General features: G+C 46.7%; 1 protein-coding gene across 3 annotated transcripts in view; it reads left to right on the top strand.

Annotated features, from left to right (window-relative positions):
* RAD52 (RAD52 DNA repair protein) overlaps positions 1-23779 on the top strand; it is a 316281-nt gene that overhangs the window by 126420 nt on the left and 166082 nt on the right. The window lies entirely within an intron of this gene.

Raw genomic sequence — 23779 nt, forward strand, 5'->3', positions numbered from 1 at the left:
CACAATTTTCCTATTACTTCCCTACTGCTTCCTTTTCCTTTCTACATATGTCATTTGTTATTATCGTGTTTTTTAACGTTAAAAAATTTACTTTTACATAATTGCATCAACATTACATTAGCCAAATTCTTTCTAAAGGATGTATGTTCTCTATCACGCAGCAGCATCCCTCTGTTCTTTTTTTCCTCCTTGCTAAATGTATTTTTCTCCTATTATCCTTAACCTTGTTTATTTAATTTAACCGATCCCTACATTTATTATCACAATTACCCCCTGGCATGTGTTCTTACCGTTGGAAGATATTTTTTGTGAAAAAAACTTGATACCTTTCTCCTTTAAAATGGTTCATTCAAACCCATGTTTTCTCAACTAATTATGCACTAGTATGTGCATATATAAGAGACCTTTATTTTTGTCCTCCTGCGTCTGTCAACCCAATGTCAATCTGCTAGAGAAACGTTGACATGATGGCAAGGCTTCGACGCTATTCTTTACCAGGCTACTTTTCGGACAGCAAAAGATCTCACTCATAACAGTTGCAACAACAACAAACAGTATTTAAAGTTTTGTAATATGTGTGTCGTGGAATTAGAGTAGGGTCTCATTCAAAACAATTGCTCCCATCCTTCTGTGAGAGAAACGCTTCCCCCTATTAAAATCATATAACTTAGGGTTTAATGATAAACTAGTAAATGTAACACAATTAAACTATAGGCGGTGTACTAAATATTATACTTGTGACAGAAAAATCTGCTGTACTAAATCCATTTACACTTGTCAGGATTATTTTTTAAATACCTGGTAGGCATAAATTAGGTATTTTTAGCCTTTATCATGCTTTTACAGCCACAAATACCGTTTTGAATAGGTTGACAGGTATTGTCATTTCTAGATGGTGGTTTTGTACTATCTCTGCCATTAAACTGTACTTGGGTTCTGCGCCTCGGATACACCTAGTTGATGATGAATTAGAATTTACACTGAACCAGCCCCCTCCCAAACAAAAGCCCTTACAAGGTGGCACCCTTCTGCACTTACGCTTATGGTTGCGTGAGCAGACGTACAGGGGTGAGGCTCAGCTGAGTAGTTCATGAGAACCACATGGGCCACCAAAATGACTCTGGTCGGGCGGGGGTAGAGGAGGAGAAGAGGTGTGATAGGAGTGGCTTGCCAGGCCTTCCTCATGGCTCCTCAGAGATACTCTTCGCATCTGCCAAAGGTGGGGGAAAAGCCACCGAGATGGGAGGTGCTGATTTGCAGTGGCATCTATGTTGCAAAATTTAGTGGCCAGTGGTAGTACTACTGGATCTCTGTATCTCCACTTGTCTTCTGCATTACTCTGTAAAGCATGGTACTGGAAAACTAAATGCTATTTTTGTTTCTTTAACGATGATTTGATGGATGCTGTAGCCCTAAAAGGTTGTGCCTCGTCTGTGCTTCGGATTCCCTGCGAGGCCAGCAGCTCCTGTAGAGCCTAGTTGTGAAACAGCACGTGCTGTCTTTTATAAAATTATTTACATTTTTGTTTGCAAGGTACTAATTCCCTGGACTGTGCTGGGTAAGAGTCACGGGCTCCGTGGCCCTAGGACACCCATGATGTGGTACAAAATTGCCATAATGCTTCTGTAAATTAGCACTTGGGTATGAACCAAAATATTCCTGCGCATTAGCAAAGGCCATCGTGAGAGTTGCGGATAATGACTATGTATAGCTCCAGTGGAAAAGAGAACACTGCAAATGGGGAAACGGTAGTAGTGATGGAGTTGAAGGGGGTTGCAGTGCAACCTGGGTTTCCTCTCTGTATACCCCTCCTTTCCCCATGCTTTCTTTGTCTGGACTTGTACAGATCACATCTGTTTCTCTGTGCTGATATTGCTCGGACTGAAAAACCCTTTTCCACCTTCCAAGTATGACCTTATTCATGAAAGAAGAACCGGGAGTAGTGAATGCAATTAATGACAGGAATATGGCTCTAGAATCTTGCAACTATGGCCCACAGGTGAGCCCGAGCAGTGACTCTACCTTGTAGGCTTACTAAAACAATCAACATATCTTAAGCAGGCAACAAACCATTACCAATGATATGGACCTATTACTTTGCTGTCCTATTTTGAATCAATTTCCCAAATTTCACTAAAAGACTTTCTACTTTTATGATGATCATGGAAAGATCTTTGAAACTGTCTAGGCTCTTAATGCTCTATTAAACTTAATCCTACTTCAGACCGCACTCTGTTATTATATTAAACAATTTCAACAATTCATTGGTAAAGTACTAGATGCAATTGTGCAGGCTACAAAAAAGATGACTTGAATAAAAATAATCTGTTGTTCACTCATACATTGTTAAAAGAAGATTGGAAGTACCTGGACCTGCAAGAAAATGGAGTAGCTCATACTCCCAGGACCCAAAAGCACCGTATTCAGCTAGGTTGCAGAATCTAACAATCGAATCGAGACAAAAAGCTATCAACAGTTGGACGTACAAAATGTCACCGTTAAAAGATAGAGATCCTTGCACGTAGATCTCGTGCTTGGATGATACTTGTGAATATAAAATTCTTAAACCGCTGCCCTATTTAGAGACGGGATGGACCAGACGCCTAAAAACAATTTCATCAGGTTGTGATTTGTTGTCCTTCCTGGACCCTCCCATGCACTACCTTGGGTCCAAGACATAAAAAGTACTCGTTTTAAAGTGTGTAAAACAGGGGAAGAAAACCTAATTCATCTGACTTCTATCTGCGTAGAGCTATTGGAAGAAAGGAAGAGAAATCTCAAATTGTCAGGGAGTGCATACGTGCCGGCAATCAGTAATTGCATGCTTTACGTCATCTTATACCTTGCTGAATTACAGTTATACAAAGTTCTTAAAACTGACTGAATCGCCAATTAAATCCGCCCTTAGGAACTAACTCTGTAGTTGAAAATGGTCCCACTCAATAATGACAATATTACAGTGACAGTCTGAATATTTACAAGGCACTTTATTGCTGTTTGCACTTTCCAGTACTATTTGCTACTTTTAATTTTATACTATGCACTTTATAGGAAATGGGAATTTTATTGCTGATTTGATATCCAGCGATTTTAACCAATTTTTATTTATTAAATCATTGGCTGAATATTGTAAGATTTTGACTACTATAACAATAAAATGTATATTTAAAAAAAAAAAAAAAAAATTGAGACCGCCAAAAAAATGCATTTCTCTCAATGTCTATCCGCTAACTTCATCAATTACCTGTTCGGATAGCTGTGCAGGATAACGACAACTGCAATCCAATCATAGCCCCTTCCTTCACTTTGTGACACTTTGCTAAAAAAAAAAAAATAAGAAAAAAGCCTGACAGAAACCACATCATTGCAGATTCCATGCAACACTGTTATATGCACTATATGCTATCAGTCACGTTTGACAAATCCTCCCATGTTACAGAAGCTCTCCGTTTGGATAATATTCATAACAATCAGACCCCAGGATTTCTCTTAACCCTATGCCCAGCTAAATGAATGCAAGCTCTAGCCCCATCGCACAAAGTTATATCCATCTTTAATTGTTGGCTTGAAACTGGGGTATTGCCTCACTACGAGTTTCATAGTTTGACCAGTACGTAAAAAGCTTTCTTAAATACCATTGACCTAAGTCATTTTTCTCCCATCTTTCCTATATACATCAACACTTTTGAAAAGACTGGTCTTCATTCACTAAACCAAATTCGTCCAGCAAAATGACCTGCTAGACTCCGGCCAAGCTAGCTTCTGCCCAGGGTGAAGCACAGATTTGGTTGTGGTTTCCATTTTGAATGGTCTAAGTAGACCAGTGGATGCCGGAGACATTGTAACTTATTCTTCTAGTCTAGACCCATTAATTGCATTATTCTCAATATTAGTTTATCCAGTATTATGGGTCTTTCATAGATTCACATGCCTGAATCATTCCCCGTCGTCGAGATGGGAGCCCCCGGTACATAGAAAAGTAATGTCCTATAGACATACATAGAGAAAAGTAGGCCTAAGGGCCTTGCCTTAGTAGCCTATCTATGTCCTTTTGTAAAAAGGACCAACATCCTGAAGGTAGACAATCAGCTACCACCTCCCTCTAGAACCTTCCTGCCAGGAGCCTCAGTCTCTCAGATTTTCTACCGCACGTTGTGCTAGGGAGTCTCCACCTGAGCTCTCCTCAGGTTTCTTGGATTTATCTCTTTTTTCATAAAACTTGGATAATTTGCTTTAACAAACAACAATGGCTGATCAGCAGAAGAAAGTCCTGTTCAGAGCCTGTTCATCTTGTGGTAAGAAGAGACTGCACGTCGATGACAAGCATGAAACTTGCCTCTACTGTCTTTACCCTGATCATTCTCCTAAAGAATGTAGGATTTGTAGAACATTCTCTACTAAGACTCTTAAAGACAGAGAAGGGAGACTGCTCCTCTGGTTGAACAGACTTAAAACCAGAGAGGATGATGTTCTGTCCTCAGAGGGCAGTGAAATGGCTTCAGTTTCATCAAAACTGTCCTTGAAGAGGCCAAGGGCTGCTTCCCCTAGCCCTACAGACGTCCCTCATAAAAAGACTGTGAGAAGTTGGCCTCATATATAGTGCTCACTATTCTAGTGATCACTCTGTATCATTCCAAACGACCCTTATTGATGTTTGGTTGTAAGTCAACCTAATTAGACCAGCTATCCTAGTAGCGTGGACAAGAGCAGTCTTTAGGCTAAACTCTAGAGGGCGTGTTAAGCCAGCTGTTTTACCATCACATATACCCCTTGAACACCAAGTGAAAGGACACCACACAAGTTGTTATAAAAATAAAGGATATTTATTAATAACAAGTCTACCCTGAACTCTTTATGAGTCAGGGAGCTAAGCACAATACAAAACTCTTACGAAAATACTACAAGTTGCACAAATAACACAAATGCCCGAGGGGCACGAAAAACCCTATACTTTAAAAGTGGAATGCGAAATACTAGCAGGTAAGTAACATGATCCAGAGGCTTCAGGACCGCTAGGACTACCTTACTGAACCCTCAGGTTAGGAGCAGGAGGCCTAGGGAACCCGGGTGCAGAGTGGGAACTCTTATGCGGGATGCGGGACAAAGTCTATGGATGCTAGCAGTTTCTAAAGTTACTGTTTCCGGACGAATCCGACTAGGTAGACTAAAAACGAAAAAGGATCTGGACACTAGGATAGTGAACCTGTGCTGGAGCACCGAAATGCTCGTGTTACCTAGCCCAGGGGCTGCGGCTGCATAGGGTTCAAATGACGTCGGGAATCCTCGTTGTAGTCTATGGAGCCTGAAAGAAGATGTTGCTGGCAGGCGACCAGTGAAGATGTTCGGTGTGATCCAAGGCTGGATCAGTGAAGGAGACGACCGGAAAGCAGAGGGGACTCAGTTCTCAATCACTAGCCAGTGATTGTGTGGGCACCAGGATGGCACCGGATGAAGTCACCGCGATCAGGTGAGTGGGTGACGCTGGACTCTGCAGTCACACGGGCCAGGAGGCGTTGTCGGCGTCCAGGCTGGAGGTGCGAGCTGTCCCACGATGGTGTCTGCTGTCGGCGATGCTGGATCCAAGATGGGAGCAACAAACCTTGGCAAAGGCAAGCCCACGCGGTGGAGTCAAAATGGCGTCTGGAGTGGTCCAGGAGGGTCCAGGGTACTTCTTGTTGGACAAGGAGCAAGGGCCAGTCTAGAGGACCTAGACCAGCGGTGAAAACGTCGTGGTACGTCGTCAGGAGGGCCACTAGCCAACGGGCAAGTGACCGGACAACGTGGCAAGCAGCAAAGAAGCAGAAGGGCCCCACGCAGATCTCGTGGATGCTGGGGGGCTGGACTTCGGTGCTGGAGCTGCTTAGGGTTGGGGCTTCTCAAACCCCAGTGCACTCACTCGAGGGTCCCTCGGCGGTCGTGCTGGTTAAGTGTCGTGCAGGTCTTGAAGATAGCCGGTCCCACGGGTCTCGTCGCACCCACGAATCTCAGCTGGGCTGATGATGCAGGTAGAGGTCAGAGATGGCGGGGAATCCGGGTCTCGTCGAGCTGGGCAGTCTTGATCCGGAGGATGGACGTGCAGCAAACCGCAAGCGCTTAGATGGTGCCTGCTGGTGCAGGGTGGCTACTCCTTAGCCACAAGGGAGAGTCTTCAGCGAATGACAAGAGTTCCTTTCGTGGAAAGTAGTTCAAGTTTCAAGATGATCTAATTTGGGAAGGGTGCCCGCTCCTACCTTTATTCTAAGAAAAGGGGCTGGCACGCGACTAGGTCCTGCCCATGGGTGGGACCAGGAGGGGGGTGGTTACACCCCTCTCCTTTGTCCGGTCTCCCCCCATCTCAGGGGCTGGTGTGCCCCTGGAACTGGTTTGAGCCGGCATATGCACAGTGAGCACCGGGGTGCCACTTGCAGTCACCTTCCTCTCAGCCCTGCCTACCTGGGATACACAAAATTCTGTCTGGGATGGTGCTGGCACCGGCCCTGACAGGAAACCCTTTGTCCAGGCCTCCCTCGCTGCAGGACTCCCAGCAGCAGGAGGTCAGACTTGTGTCTGTGGTGGCAGCATCCATTTTGTGATGCTGAGGCTGGAGTTAACTTTAACCGGGGTTCACAGTTACATACATGTCGTGCCCCTCTAGAAGGGTGGAATGCTAAACCCGTCGCCAGAATTGCCGAGGGGTTAGTATTCCAATTCGTATGACACCTTACTCGACATGTTTTGATAATGCTATGCCAAAGTTAGCATTTGACCGCGAGGTTCATAATGCACTTAAGAGTATATGGTATAGCGTTATCATGGACCAGCTATTAGGACTTGGTTCCGCAAGCTGCAAACGGGCTGAGCTCATGCCAGAGCACCATCTCACATAATTCCAAGCACTCTGCCTTCAGGATTGATAAGGCCTGCCATAGGAGTGACTGATAGGAATATATGTGTCCATTTTAGGGTTAGATATAGGAATACTATATCTAAAGCAAAGGGTGATTACACCACCTTGCCCCAGCTGTCGTGCAGCCAGTTGTGTCTGATTTGGGTGGCCAGCCAGGGGTGGCATAATACATGCTGCAGCCCCTGGTAGGCCCTGGGTACACCTATGCCCTGGATACCTAAGTAATACTGTACAGGGACTGATAAGGTGGCCCAGTACCAATTGGTAAATGCACCTAAGGTACATGCTTGTCAATTTAGAGAGAGAACAGCTAGGCTGTGGGTCTGATTAGCAGGCCCACAGCCAGGGAAAGTCGTAAACCAGTGAAGCAAAAAGCAAAAATCTGGGGTGGCCATGGGATTGCAGTGGAGAAGTGTGGCTCAATGGTTAGAGCAGGCAGCCCTTGATGCAGAGCTCGGGCCAGGGACCAGGGTTCGATTCCCGCCTCGGTGGGTCCCCGGCTCATTAATTCCCCTGACTGGATATTCTCGCCTCAGTGCCTGTTCTGATCATGGGTCCCACGCTGCAACTCTGGGCAATAGCTTGCTTAGTCTCCACAATGGCCCCAAAAGCGCTGGGATGCCTGGCTGCACCTGGGGGGTGCCCAGGAGTGGACATTTCCCAGGAAAGCCAGGAAGGGTTCCTAAGCGGTATACGGACAGCGCCGGGACACCTCCGGTGGAGGTAGCTGTGCGCTTTACAAATTCCGACATTTACATTTTACATTGCAGACCCCACTCTCCTACAAAGACTACCACAAAGTCTTCTGAGGTAAGATCTGATACGTCTGTGAAGGATGCTCCCACCTTCAGAAAGCCAACGCAGTCATCGTCGACGAGTTCGTCGACGTTTTCTTCAAGAAAAACCACCTATGTCACCATGTCGACGACGACGGTTTCGACGACAATGGCGTCGTCAGCCTCTTCATCGACGACGACCACTCAATCGTCGACGACGGGTAAGCCACTGTCATCGATTGTACTGATAAAAAAGCAATCGACGTTCATCAAGGCTCCGTCGACGTCATCGTCGACGACGACACCGACGACGAGACACAAAACGGCGACGCCTCCACCGTCGACGAAGACACCATCGACATCTGGCGCACCGTCGACGAAGACATCGACGACGGTAAGAGCATCGTCGACGCCAAAGTCACCGTCGACGACTGCAACGTCGACGACTAAGTTATCGTCGACGACGAAAGCACCGTCGACGACGCAAGCACCGTCGACGACCGCACCGTCGACGACGGAGGCACCGTCGACAGGACCGTCGACGACCGCACCGTCGACAACAACATCACCGACGACCTCATCGTCGACAATTGAGAAACGATCGACGTCGGCACCGTCTACGACACCGGCGACGACGACGTCGTCGACGACAACATCGTCGACGCCATGGAAAAAATCTGAATTAATTCCATCAAAAAAGATTACCAAACTCCCTATTACGCCAGATTTGACATCGCCAAGTAGGGTTAAAAAATTACCCCCATCTTGTCTATTACAAGATGATGAATCAGAGGACGACCAATTCGATCAGGCAACTAGTCCATCGGATCTCATTGTAAAATGCCAGAGCACAGATGACGATGGAGATGAGGTCATTTTTACTGAAGAAACTGTTCAAGCTCAAGTACAAACTCACGTCACTCCAATGATCTGCCTTCCGGCAGCTATAGTCACTGATCTACAATTCTTGATCGAGGACTACAAAAAACGATTCCCTGAATCGCCAGCGGCCCCTTCCACGGAGAAATCTCCAGCATCATTCAGACCGCAACCATCTCCAAAGTCAAGACCACCACCTTTGGACATTCCTCACGAGAGGGAAACAGTTCATCACATTCAATCTTCTGATGAGGAAGGCGATGAACCAGAAGAAGGAGAGGTTCGAAACGACCTGTCCCATAACAGAGACGATGAAGATTATATCGCTCAATCTCCAGCCACACCTGAACCCAATACTTCAGACTCTCCGCCAGTGGATATCGGCGGATTCCACAATTTGATAGAGAGAGCAGCAACTAGGTTCCACATGACTATAGAATCACAGGAAACGGATTGTTTCTTATATGACTTTAAGGATCCTATAAAAAAGACGGCTAGATCTATTCCCATTATCGATCACATCTGGGAACAAGGTCAGCAACTCATGCAAACACCTGCATCAGTTTCAATAGTGGTACCTAGACTGGATAAAAAGTATAAGGCACCAACAACAGCACCTACATGCCTTAATGCACATCCCAAGCCGGATTCGGTAGTCACCCAAGCTGCACAAAAGAATTCGAGAAATCCGTCCTCGCCATTGTCAGCACCACCAGACAAGGAGGGCAGGAAATTGGATGGCATCGGCAAACGTTTTTCTACAACGTCAGCGATGACTATCAAGGTGGCCAACGCCATTGCGCTACTAGGCAGATACAATAGACAATTATGGGAAGACATTGTTACGTATCTAGCGGATGTACCCGAAGAATTGAAAGATGAGGTTCAATCACTCCTTAAAGAAGGACAAATGTCAGCATCGGAGATCATCGATTACGCTGTAGATGTCGCCATGACAGGCTTCAGACAGCTGGCAGGCGCAGCAGTTTTGCGCAGACAAGGCTGGCTTAAAGCCACATCTTTCCGACAAGAGGTCCAAACCAAAGTCCTGGACATGCCCTATGACGGACAACACCTATTTGGGGAAAAAATAGATGAGGCCTTGCAGACAATCAAAAAGGACACAGACACTGCAAGAGCTCTCGGCACTTTACAATTTAAGAACCAGTCCTTTCGAGGGCACAGAGGAAGGGGTCAACCCTCTTACAGGGGATCATATCAAGGAAAATCCTCTTACTCCTACAATCAAAATCGCTCACAATATCAGCAGCGACAGCAGCAACAAGATCGATAGACCTCCTACGGGAGATCGAACTTCAGGGGAAAATCCCAGAGGAAACCAGCCGGCGGACGACAATGACCATTTCCAACAGCCAGTCCCCCCACCGTCTTGTCCATTCAAAATTGGAGGAAAATTGACACACTTCCTCCACAATTGGAGATCGATAACAACAGATCGGTGGGTACTCCAATTAATCCAGCACGGTCACTCATTGGAATTCAATTCAATCCCACCGTTGACTCCTCCTCGCAAAATTCAACACAGGCACCTTCGTTTACTCCTGCAAGAAATCTCTTCAATGTTGAAGAAAGGAGCAATAGAGCGAGTTCCATCAGCTCAAAAAGGGAAGGGATTTTATTCCCGCTTCTTTTTAATTCAACAGAAGAAGAAGAAATGGAGGCCCATTCTAGATCTCAGGGCACTCAATACATTCTTGAAGAGCCAATCGTTTCGAATGGTGACTATCCAGGAAATCCTAGGATCCCTAGAGGAAGGAGACTTTATGACGTCTTTGGACCTGCAAGACACATATTACCATATCCCAATACACAAACGCCACAAGAAATTCCTATGATTCGAAGTAGCAGGTCAACACTACCAATTCTGTGTCCTCCCATTCGGCCTCAAATCAGCGCCACACATTTTTACAAAGTGCCTGGCTCCTGTGGCAGCTTTCCTGAGACAGCAAAATCACCAGGTCTTCCCCTACCTGGACGACTGGCTGGTGTAGGCACCATCTATGACAGACGCGCAAATGTCTTCCAACGCCTGTCTCACTATTTTCCAATGCCTAGGTCTGACTCTCAACTACGAGAAATCGACCTTACAGCCCACCAAAGTTATCACATTCCTGGGGGCAACTCTAAATACATCCTCTTCCAAAGCCTTCCCGTCTCAAGAAAGGAAACACAAACTGATCACTCTGGCTACCGCAGTGTCTTCAAAAAACACCATCAAAGTCCGTACTTTCAAGTCCCTTCTAGGGATGATGTCTTCTTGCATACTACTCATCCCTCACTGTCGGCTCAGAATGCGCCCCCTTCAGGAGGCCTTGACCAAACAGTGAACCCAATGTACAGGTTCTTTCGAGGATCACATCATCATTACTCGACAAATAACCAAGGCTTTACTTTGGTGGACAAAGGACAAGAACTTATCAAAAGGTCTGACGTTCTTGATGCCGGCAACTCCACATGTCATAACGACAGACGCTTCTCTAGAAGGATGGGGTGCAGTCCTTCAGGAATTGCAAATCAGTGGCAAGTGGACGGAACAAGAGAGGACTCTACATATCAACCTCCTAGAACTGAGAGCAGTTCTACACTCTCTACAAGCATTCCTCCCTCGCATCAAAAACTCAGCAGTGCTTGTGAGAACGGACAACACAACCACAATGCACTACTTGAACAAGCAGGGAGGGACACGTTCGCTGACACTATCTCGCGAATCGCAAACAATTTGGAACTGGCTAGTACACAACAACATCAAATTAACAGCAGAGTATGTCCCAGGAAAAGACAACGTCATAGCGGACGCTCTAAGCAGACAGAGGTCACTGTCCCACGAATGGGAACTGGACCAAAGAGTTCTAAACGACATCTTCTTGGAATGGGGGAGACCGCAAATAGACCTCTTTGCCACCAGGGAGAACGCCAAATGCCACAGCTTCGCAAGCTGGCATCCCCAACCAAGGTCACTAGGAAATGCATTTTCCATCGCATGGCGCAACGTGTTTGCGTACACATTTCCGCCATTTCCCCTGATAACCAGAGTCATTCGGAAAATGAAAATGGAACACTGCACCTTGATTCTCATTGCCCCATACTGGCCGAGACAGCATTGGTTCACGGACCTCCGTCGCCTCTCAGTCCAACCATCAATCCATCTGCATCAACATCCCTCTCTACTCTCGATGTCCAAAGGCCAGGTACTCCACCCGAATCTGAAATCTCTCAGATTATCGGCATGGCTCCTGAGTACCGAGAGTTCTGCCACCTAAACATCCCGCTGGAGTGCAAGGAAGTCCTAGCTAAGGCAAGAGCAGTTAGCACAAACAAAACGTATTCCTTGAAATGGAAATGCTTTTGTGTTTGGTGTAAGGACAACAATCTCCATCCTTTCAAGACCACTCCAGAGCAGCTACTGCCATATTTACTACATCTGGCACAATCGGGACTTGCACATGCCTCTATTAGAGTTCATCTGGCAGCAATCTCCCGCTTTACAAGAACTTCAAAAGGACCTTCCCTTTGGTCCAACAGATTAATAAAACAATTCCTTAAAGGGCTCTATAGATCATTTCCAAGGCCAAGAAGAATTCCACCAACATGGCACCTTAATGTGGTACTCAACCAATTGATGAAACACCCATTTGAGCCCATCCATAGGGCTGATATCAAATACATTTCATGGAAAACAGCACTTCTTTTAGCTTTGACCTCAGCGAGACGGGTCAGTGAGTTACAAGCTCTTTCCATACAAGATCCTTTCATGCAGTTCAGAGAGGACAGAGTGATTTTAAGAACTAATCCTCGCTTCATTCCTAAAGTCCCCTCGGACTTCCATTTAAATGAACCACTTGTACTTCGCTCATTCTTCCCAAACCCCAGTACTGTAGCTGAGAGATCCCTTCACTCTTTGGACCTAAAAAGATGTCTAAAATTTTACCTAGACCAAACAAAACATTTCAGAAAAACGAATCCGCTTTTCATTGTTTTCAGCAGACCTAGAAAAGGCATGCCACTCTCCAAACAGAGCATTTCACGATGGATATCAGCGGCAATTACTTTTTGCCATGACAAAGCCGGACGTTCATTACATTCCAAAGTCCGAGCGCATTCCACAAGGGCTGTGTCCACATCGGCGGCACTATTCGCTGGAGTACCGATTCTGGACATCTGCAGGGCAGCGACCTGGAAATCGCCGCATACATTTACCAGGCACTACTGCCTGGATACGGAACTGATGCAGGAAGCAGCTGTGGGCCAGGCTGTACTTCGCCATCTATTCCAGTAAGATGAGCCTTCCTCCTTCCCACCGTCCTGCACTGGTATGCACATTTATTTACTTTATTATTGTACTGCTGATGGTTACTAGTCACATGATATGTATTATCTCAGACTATTCGTTATGTTCCATCACAAATGTGCATAATGTATTGTTTGCTACTCTGATTCAGGCATGTGAATCTATGAAAGACACCCATAATACTGGATAAGAAATGCGTTACCTGTTACTGCAGTTATCCAGTATTGGTGTCTTTCATAGATTCACATGCAACCCTCCCGCCTCCCCAGGAAGGTCTCATCTCTCCCTCTATAACATATGTTACGTCTACCTAGCTTGGTGCGTACGAAAATCTGAGAGACTGAGGCTCCTGGCAGGAAGGTTCTAGAGGGAGGTGGTAGCTGATTGGCTACCTTCAGGATTTTGGTCCTTTTTACAAAAGGACATAGATAGGCTACTAAGGCAAGGCCCTTAGGCCTACTTTTCTCTATGCATGTCTATAGGACATTACTTTTCTATGTACCGGGGGCTCCCATCTCGACGACGGGGAATGATTCAGGCATGTGAATCTATGAAAGACACCAATACTGGATAACTGCAGTTACAGGTAAGTAACGCATTTCTTTCGTGTTTTAGGCCTTAAACTGTCTTTATCTCTGCTAAGCTAAACCTCGCTCTGAGCAAAAAGTGAGTTCAATTAATCAAAGAATAAGTCCATAAAGGAGTATTAGTCCATAATCGGTGTTCTTCTTTATTTTCAAGTTGTCATCAAATTCAGAAGCCACAAATATTTTACAGACGATTCATGTCATCATGTTAATGTAACTGGTTACATCAACATGATGACATGAATCGTCTGTGAAATATTTGTGGCTTCTGATTTTGATGACAGCTTGAAAATAAAGAACACCGATTATGGACTAATACTCCTTTATTGACTTATTCTTTGATTAATTGAACTCACTTTTTGCTCAGGAGCGGGGTTTAGCTTTGCAGTTTGCTCTCTGTGAACTGTGTCCACGGAGAACACTTGGAAACATGGGTGGCCATTTCCCTCTTGTTCCCTTGAGCAGTTAGTGTATACTTCCGATGAGTTTGCTACAGTGATGGTTGCGCGCGAACTCCAACCCAGCCACATTCCGAAGTTGTATTGCCTTTATCTCTGAACACCTTCAATTAGTGTCATTGGGGCCTGTCATCCTAGCGGTGATTGGGACCTCCCGCCATAAGGGCGAGGGTCCCGTGGGGTGTAGTAGGATGTGCCCGCCACAGTGGCGGGCACATGCTGCATTTTTAGCATTGTGGCGGGCGGTGCTCTCAGCGCTGCCCGCCACAATGCTAAAAATGCATTTCAGCATTTGCATAAACAAAGCAGCAGGCACCGTGCGGTGCCTGCCGCTTTGTTTATGCATATAAAGGGGGGTACCACAGGTTCCTCCCCGTGTGCAGCCCCCACCCCTCCTTCACCCTGGGGGCCCGTAAGGGCCCCCCCCCGAGTGAAGACCGCATGCCTTTCCGTGGCGGCATTGCAGCCACGGAAAGGCATGTCTGAAAGCCCATGCTAATATGGAAGGCGGTGTCTAATAGACACCACCTCCATATTAAACATTTTCCGCCCCGGCTGCAAGGCGACCGGGGCGGAAAAGCGGCGGACGGTCTTTCCGTCCGCCGCGGTCCCCCCCCGCCATTCTAATATGGTGGGGGGAATTCTGGAGAGGATGTCGGGCAGATTGCCCCCGCCAGGCCGGCGGTGGCAATCCGCCAGACATCATAATGGGCCCCATTGTATCCATTTTCATTATAATTAAGAACTTTTAAATGAGGCATTTCACAGAAATGAATGGCGACCTCCAAACAAGCCACCTTTAGTACTTCCCTATTGGCAGAAAGCCTACTCCTTACTAACTGGTGCATGCCAACAAACAACATAAAAGTAATTCCAACGAAACAAAAGATGCTTCTACCTTCGCAAAATGTAATTGTGGAAGATCTCCTTTGATCCTCAATCGTGGGATCTCCAAAGATCTCCTTAGGTCATAATTCATGGGATCCCGCACCTTCTCCATCATCATAATGGGTCTGTAACCTTGGTAGAAATCTTTATTGGAAATCTAGTTCTGGTCATACAGGGTTCCAAAGTATCTAGCACCTTCTTTTTTTGCCAACTAAAATGCTGAAGACCATCTTTTCATTCATTGAGAAATATCTCCATGTTCCTGTATTTAACGCCTTGGTCTGGTGAAGATGAGTTTACAGGAATGCTACTTATCTATTGGCACCCTAGCAAGCCTGTAATGCTCTTCAAATGAAGAATGTCACAGCATGATTTCTTCGCATTTGCCTACCCTGTGATAATTCCACTGGTTCCCTGACTGCAATAAAATAACTTTTATAGTTATGGACATCAAACAGGGCAGGTTATCAAGGCTTATCGGATTTCATGACCTTTAAATTTACAGACATTAAGCCTGCTAGATCCTTGTGTTATGAGCAACAATTTCTTCTGTCCACATCAAAATAGTCTACCGTTGCTTGTGAAGACAGAGATTCTTTTCCTCCTCTGCTACGAAAGTATACAAATTATTTCCAATTTATACAGTCCATCTTCTCGGATCCAGTGTAGAAAACAGCTCAAAACAAATTTAATAATTAACACTTCAGATGTCAGTAATATAAAGTGTTCCTCGCAGCGCCAAGAAGCTTTATGTGAATGCTGCGCTCTTCAAATCCATAAGAATAACAACATAACACACCATCTTGTCTGAGTCAGCAGATAGCACTTTGGCTGAATGTGTTCATGGTTTGTTACTCTGAAGGACCCTTCTCCTTTCTACAAAGCTGTGCTGTATGCTATCCATGTTGAACACACAAGTCTGCGGGAGCGGCTAGCAGTGCTTCTGCCAGTTGTGGTTCCAGAGGACTTGTCACCAACATTCTCTCCCTTCTCCCCCTTCAAAAGCACACAGGTACAAGGTTGATATATTGGGACTGATATCCATCAGCTTGCTCACCTGGCAGGTTGCTCTCTCCATCTGTTGCTCTAACTTGAGTTGGCTGAGCCATAAATTGCTGAGCTGCAATAGTCTGCAATTGGCTTTGAACTAAACCAAGCTTCTATAGACTGCTGTAGCCATTAAGACTCATTTGGACCACTTTGGTATGCCTATACATGATGCTCTGATGGGAAGCTGGCAATGGGGCTCTAGGTGGAGGGTGTGTCAGGAAAATTTGGCTAAACTCTGCTATAACTTGGCTCAACTCTGATTTTGCCTGAGTTCCGGCTAACTCTGGTTTGTGTCTTGTTGGAATTCTTCATGGCAGAAGCTGTCTGGCAAAAGAGAGTGGAGACACAAGTGAGAGAAATGCAAGCTGTTGGTGGCCCCTGTCTGGCCTCTGGCTATAAATAGGGGCAGCACAGAGTTGAATAGAGTTCAGCATGTGATGTGTTCACGATATATTGAAAATGTTTCTCTTTGGTGAATTGGCTTTTATTAAAAGCCTATTAAAAGGTAGATTTATTTTCTTTCACTTTGCTTGGATTTTGTTTCAAGAGTATGTGCATCACTAAAGGTAACTGGAGACCAGAAAACGTAATTATACTTTGTAGCTAATTTGATTCTGTGAGAGGTCTTTGTGGTTTACTTTGTGGACTTTCTCTGCTCCCATACTAAAAACGTAAAACCTGGGTCACTACTAAGGTAGCTAACTATTCCTTTATTCTTTAAAACCCAGAAAAACTACTAATACCAGTTTACTTGGTTATTTAAAGCAATGCAATTACATTCTAACTGTAGCCAAAGTAAATTGTACTTCTAAGTCAATTCAAGGGTTTGCTAAGAGTTTTATTCTATTTATGGGCAGGATGTTTTGGACATCATGGGTAATATCCAAAAAGAAGACTCTTTGCCGGGTTTGAACTCCATTAATCTGAGCTACTTACTTAACTAGATATATTGGTAACTACATAACCTACTACTAAGGTACACCACATCTCCAATACACAGGCATCAATAATTAATGTATTTCCTCACTGCAGCTTTCAAGATGACACTACACCCTCCTATCCTATCCTAACTGATTTGGGGCTAATAAGCATGACTTTAACAGAGGTGTCAGATACTGCTTTCAGCTTGTGCATACTAGTATCCGAACCCAGTTTCAATTTTAAAGATCAATTAAACTGACATGAAAAGGGTCAATGAAGTTTCAAATCAAGGTTCCTTGTTGTATAAACATCTGGAGACCTTTACATCTCATTTTCAAAATTGTCGTCTGTGATTTAATTGACCAAGTTCAGTTACTTGCAATAATAAATGTGCATTATTTCCACAAGACTATCACTGACAACTTTCTCACTGCGGGCTTGAATTCTGCAGAGAAAGAGTCCTAGGTTAATATCTATATTAACATTGAAACCTACAGTGATTCCAGAGGTTGACTATTCAATCTCTTGCTCCCCTCCCTTCAAGTATCAAAAGTTTGAACATTCAAGATCTACTACTGATTACTCTGCCATCAAGAGAAACAAGACAGAACAAAATTAATTAAATAGCCACTGACCAACATAGAAAAGATACCAGCAATTCAGTTAAAAGAATAGAAAACACAACTTTCCTGTTTTAGACACCAGTTTGTGGTTACCATCTTCATAGTTTTGCAGCATGACCTTTCTGGATTCACTATGCTGTGTATTATTCCGCAGTCTAGTGGTTGGGTCCGGAATCATAGTCTTTTCTTTCTTTCTTTTTTTTTCTCTCATGCCAGGTGGGCGTCGACGTCCCACCTTCTGGTGTACTTCCTGTGACGTCGGCACGCTTCCTGCGGAAGCTCCCACCTTTGGGCGCCATCTTCAGATTCTTTTTTCCGCCGTTGGGTCTGGATCGTCACCGAGAGCTTCCAGAGTTTTGGGAGAAAAGAAGGAAAAAGCTGAAATCTACAGAAAAAGTTTGGAGTATACATCCAGGAACAAGACCGCCGGGACGTCAAAAAAGGAGGAGAACTTCGAATACTTTGACATCCAACAGAGAATGCACACACAGGGGGGCCCCTGTGCGCAGGAATGGACAAGATACCATTCAAATTCTGCCGCAGTTGCCACCACAAATACGCGCAGAAGGACCAGCACCCGGTTTGAAACCTCTGCCTGCCGGTCGACCACGAAAGCAAGGATTGCAACGCCTGCTCCGTCTTCACCCCGAAGACTTTCAGGATTAGAGAGAGGCAGAGGATAGCCAACCACAGCATGCAAGGAAAAGGCCAACCTCCGTCGCTTCAGGACTTGGGCCTCTCCAGTGAACAAGAGAACAACATTGCCGAGGGACCAGATGACTTCACGGTCGTAGAGACCGATAAGAAAACTACAAAAGAGCTAGGAGAGACGTCGACCCCTAAAACCCCGGCAGACTCTCGAAAAACAGAGTTTAAGTCCACGAAAGGAGCTCTGGTGCCGAAAATTTCAACAGCTGCAGCTGCATCCAGGGACAAACAGCCCAGCGGATCCTTCAAAAAGGACTCCCAGGTGGACAAAACACACGAAAAGCCTAGGTCGTCGAAGCACGACCCGAAAAGGAGCACTCGACGCCGAAGGAAAAGGACCCGAAGGCTTCTCCCAAGTCGACGTCTACGTTGAAGAGATCGTCCAAAACACTCAACGCCGAACAGGCCGCCGAGATGGAAAGGGAAGGCTTGAGGCCGAAATGGATAACATCCTACAAAGGAAAAGAATTCGACGAGCGGATGAAGAGGTTCACCATCCCATCGAAGACGACTATCGTCGAAGTAGAGGACGAGGAGGAGTTCGACGGCGAAGAGACGTCAAACTCCAAAGCCCCAGGAACACCAAGAGGAAGAGGGCCTATACTATTTCGAGGAAGGCGAAGAAGACCAGCGCACAAGTTTGGACTCTGCATCTCAGTGGTGCAGAACCTGGATTGGCAGGACCTCGACACCGAAAGCTCAGAAGAGGCGTGGAGACGTACCCTTCGAGGCCTTCGCCGCCAGATGACATTGGGATCTACAACATGGTCATCAGGAACGTGGCAAAAGCTTATGGCGTGAAACTGGAGGAAGAAAAACCAAAAGCCTGCTTCCTCCTAGAGACCCTGCTCCCCACTCAAACCAGGAGTCTATTCCTCCCCATGCTACCAAGTGTCCTGGACCAGGGGAGGGAGGCATTCAAAGAACCAGCAAGCTGCAGGTCTGTCACACCCAGGACAGAGAGAAAATACAAACACTCCTCTAAGGATCCTCCCTACATCCAGGGATCTGTCACAGCTGACTCCATTGCAGCAACAGCCAGAAAAAGGCCAACGTTCCCACAAACTCAGGCCCACCACTTGACAAAGAGGGTAAGAGGATAGACCTCACAGGAAAGAAAATAGAGCGGAATGCAGCAGTATACAGGCGCATTGCCAACTCTAATGCCCTATTCAACAAGCATAGGTACCAGCATTGGGATGAGGTTGGACAACTGCTCAAACACCTCCCTGAGCAATACCACAGAGGGCAACATACCTGGTGGAGGAAGGCAAGAATATAGCCAACTCGTGCCTGAAATCAGCCATGGATGCGGCAGACACGTCCAGCAGGCTCATGAGGATCGGGGTCACAGAGAGAAGGCATGCCTGGCTGAGAATATCGGGCTTCACACAACTCAAATAGGAAAATTAAACCGCAAGGTCCATGGGGGCCTTGCAATTCAGAGGAATGAGGAGAGGCACACCGACACAGAGGCCAAACAGAAGAGGGGGGAAACCAGCCGGGAACGTCTCATCAGACATTCCAGCAGGGCTACCAGTGCGACAACCAAGCACAGCAGGGCCAGTAAAAACAAACCTGGCAATACCAGCCTCGGGGCCAGTCCTTTCACGGGAGGGCGAATGGACAAGGGCAAACCAGAGGGGGGGCCAGCAACCCACCTCAAAGTGACTCCGCACCACCAACCGTGCCCACCCATACGACACCTCTAGGGGAGGGGCACAACAAAGTCAACAAAAGAAGGTTACACGGACAAAAGATCAACGAACATGTAACACCAGTAGGAGGCAGAATAAAACACTTCTTCCAGGAATGGAAGAAAATAACATGACAAATGGATACTGATCATACAGTTTGGATACTGCATAGAACTGTAAATGAAACCACCAAACAGGAAACCGAAAAGAAAAACGCACTCAGCAAAAGAACTAGCGCTACTCACATAGGAAGCACAAGAACCCCTCCACAAAGAAGCCATAGAAACAGTACCATTCAAAGAAAGAAACAAGGGAGTGTACTCGAACTACTTCCTCGTACCAAAGGTGGACGAAACGTTAAGACCCATCCTGGACCTACGGTGCCTAAACCAGTACATAAGAACACACAAATTCAAGATGACATCTCTTCAAGAAGTCATTCCTCAGATAAGGGACAGAGATGTTATGTCCACCATAAACCTAAAGGACGCCTACCTACACATTCCCATGAACAGACAGCACAAACATCTACTGAGATTTGCCATTAACAAAGCACACTACCAGTTCACTGCCCTGGACTTCGGACTAAAATTCGCACCAAGGGTCCTCACAAAGTGCCTCGCTGCCGTGGCAGCGCACCTAAGGGGGGAAGGGATCCATGTATACCCCTACCTCGACGACTGGCTCATAAAAGCAGGTTCCTACAAACAATGCAAGGAACATGCACAACGGGTCACAAAAACGCTAACGGAGCTGGGATTCTCAATACACTGGCGGAAATCCTCAATGGAACCAGAGCAAGTGAAGATCTTCCTAGGCGCTCAGATCAACACCCTACAGAGCAAGGTGTTCCCCAGCGACAAGAGAACACTTGCCCTGCTGAAGGAGACACGTCCGTACCAGAAGGGGCGAGCTCTGACAGGGAGGACACCGAGCAAGATCATGGGGACGATGGCATCCTGCATACACCTAGTCCCCAATATACGGCTACACATAAGACCATTCCAGGAATGGCTGCAACAACAATGGTCACAAGCTACAGGGAGTTGGGAAGATCTAGTGGTTGTAACGCACGCAGTGCAAAGGGAGATAGCATGGCGGAACAAGGAGAACATAACAAAGGGGAAGCCTTTAACACCACGAAACCCAACAGTGACCATCACCACAGACGCATCCCAGAAGGGATGGGGAGCACATATAAACCAACTCAAGGTGCGGGGCCTGTGGACAACCGATGCGATCAGGCACATCAACTACCTGGAACTAAAGACCGTGTTCCTCGCTGTGAGAAGTTGGCCTGATATATAGTGCTCACTATTCTAGTGATCACTGTGTATCATACCAAACAACCCTTATTGATGATTGGTTGTAAGTCAACCTTTTAGAACAGCTATCCTAGTAGCATGGACACGAGCAGTCTTCAGGCTAAACTCTAGAGGGCGTGTTAAGCCAGCTGTTTTACCATCACATATACCCCTTGAACACCAAGTGAAAGGACACCACACAAGTTGTTATGAAAATAAAGGATATTTATTTATAACAAGTCTACCCTGAACTCTTTATGAGTCAGGGAGCTAAGCACAATACAAAACTCTTAAGAAAATACTATAAGTTGCACAATTTACACAAATGCCCGAGGGGCACGAAAAACCATATACACAAAAAGTGGAATGCGAAATGCTAACAGGTAAGTAACCAGATCCAGAGGCTTCAGGATCGCTAGGACTACACTACTGAACCCTAAGGTTAGGAGCAGGAGGCCTAGGGAGATCGTGTGCAGAGTGTGCACTCTCACGCGGGATGCGGGAAGAAGTCTATGGATGCTGGATTTCGTAAAGTTAGTGTTATCGGACGAATCCGACTAGTTAGGCTGAAAACGAAAAAGGATCTGGACACTTAGATAGTGAACCTACGTTGGAGCACCGAAATGCTCGAGTTACCTAGCCCAGGGGCTGCGGCTGCATAGGGTTCAAAAGACGTTGGGAATCCTCGTTACAGTCTATGGAGCCTGAAAGAAGAAGTTGCTGGCAGGCGACCAGTGATGAAGTTCGATGGGATCCAAGCCTGGATCGGAGTTGAAGATGACCTGAAAGCAGAGGGGACTCAGTTCTTAATCACTAGCCAGTGATCAGATGGGCACCAGGATGGCACCGGATGAAGTCACCTCGACCAGGTGAGTGGGCGACGCTTGGCTCTGCAGTCTCTCGGACCAGGAGGCGTTGTCGGCGACCAGGATGGAGGGGCGAGCTGTCCCACGAGGGTGTCTGCTGTCGGCGCTGCTGAAACCAGGATTGGAGCAACAAGCCTTGGCAAAGGCAAGCCCACGCGGTGGACTCAAGATGGCGTCTGGAGTGGACCAGGAGGGTCCAGGGTGCTCCTCTGTTGGAGGGGAGCAAGGGCCAGTCTGGAGCAACCAGACCAGCGATGGAAGTGTTGTGGTTCGTCGTCAGGAGGGCTACAAGCCAGCAGGCAAGTGGTCGGACAACGCGGTGAACAGCAAAGAGCAGAAGGGCCCCACGCAGCTCTCGTGGATGCTGGGGGGGCTGGACTTCGGTGCTGGAGCTGCTCAGGGTTAGGGCTTCTCAAACCCCAATGCACTTACTCGAGGGTCTCTCGGGGGTCGTGCTGGTGAAGCGTCGTGCAGGTCTTGAAGATGGCCGGTCCCACGGGTCTCGTCGCACCCACGAATCTCAGCTGGGCTGGATGATGTAGGTAGAGGTCAGAGATGGAGGGAAAACCGGGTCTCGTCGAGCTGGGCAGTCTTGATCCGGAGGATGGACTTCAGCAAACCGCAAGAGCTTCGATGGTGCCTGCTGGTGCAGGGTGGCTACTCCTTAGCCACAAGGGAGAGTCTTCAGAAGAGTCAAGAGTTCCTTTCGTGGAAAGTAGTTTCAAGATTCAAGATTATCTAATTTGGGAAGGGGGCCTGCTCCTACCTTTAGACTAAGAAAAGGGGCTGGCACGCAACTAAGTCCTGCCCTATGGGTGGGACTAGGAGGGGGGTGGTTACACCCCTCTCCTTTGTCCGGTCTCTCCCCAGCTCAGGGGCTGGTGTGCCCCAGGAACTGGTTTGAGCCGGCATATGCACAGTGAGCACCGGGGTGCCACTTGCAGTCACCTTCCTTTCAGCCCTGCCTACCTGGGATACACAAAATCCTGTCTGGGATGGTGCTAGCACCGCCCCTGACAGGAAACCCTTTGTCCAGGCCTCCGTTGCTGGAAGGACTCCCAGCAGCAGGAGGGCAGACTTGTGTCTCGGTGGCAGCATCCATTTTGTGGAGCTGAGGCTATGTCTGACTTTAACCGGGGTTCACAGTTACATACATGTCGTGTCCCTCTAGAAGGGTGGAATGCTAACCCCGTCGCCAGAATTGGCGAGGGGTTAGTATTCCAATTCGTATGACACCTTACTCGACATGTTTATACCAAAGTTAGCATTTAACCGCGAGGATTATAATGCACTTAAAAGTATATGGTATAGCGTTATCATGGAACAGCTATTTGGACTTGGTTCCGCAAGCTGCAAACGGGCTCAGCTCATGCCAGAGCACCATCTCACATAATTCCAAGCACTCTGCCTTCAGGATTGATAAGGCCTGCCATAGGAGTGACTGATAGGAATATATGTGTCCATTTTAGGGTTAGATATAGGAATACTATATCTAAAGCAAAGGGTGTTTACACCACCTTGCCCCAGCTGTCGTGCAGCCAGTTGTGTCTGTTTGGGTGGCCAGCCAGGGGTGGCATAATACATGCTTCAGCCCCTGGTAGGCCCTGGGTACACCTATGCCCTGGATACCTAAGGTATGCTGTACAGGGACTGATAAGGTGGCCCAGTACCAATTGGTAAAATGCACCTAAGGTACATGGTTGTAATTTAGAGAGAGAACAGCTAGGCTGTGGGTCTGATTAGCAGGCCCACAGCCAGGGAAAGTCGTAAATTAGTGAAGCAAAAAGCAAAAATCTGGGGTGGCCATGGGATTGCAGACCCCACTCT

This window comes from Lissotriton helveticus, chromosome 1_1 (genome assembly GCF_964261635.1).
Source record: "Lissotriton helveticus chromosome 1_1, aLisHel1.1, whole genome shotgun sequence".
In the NCBI taxonomy this organism is placed as follows: Eukaryota; Metazoa; Chordata; class Amphibia; order Caudata; family Salamandridae; genus Lissotriton; species Lissotriton helveticus.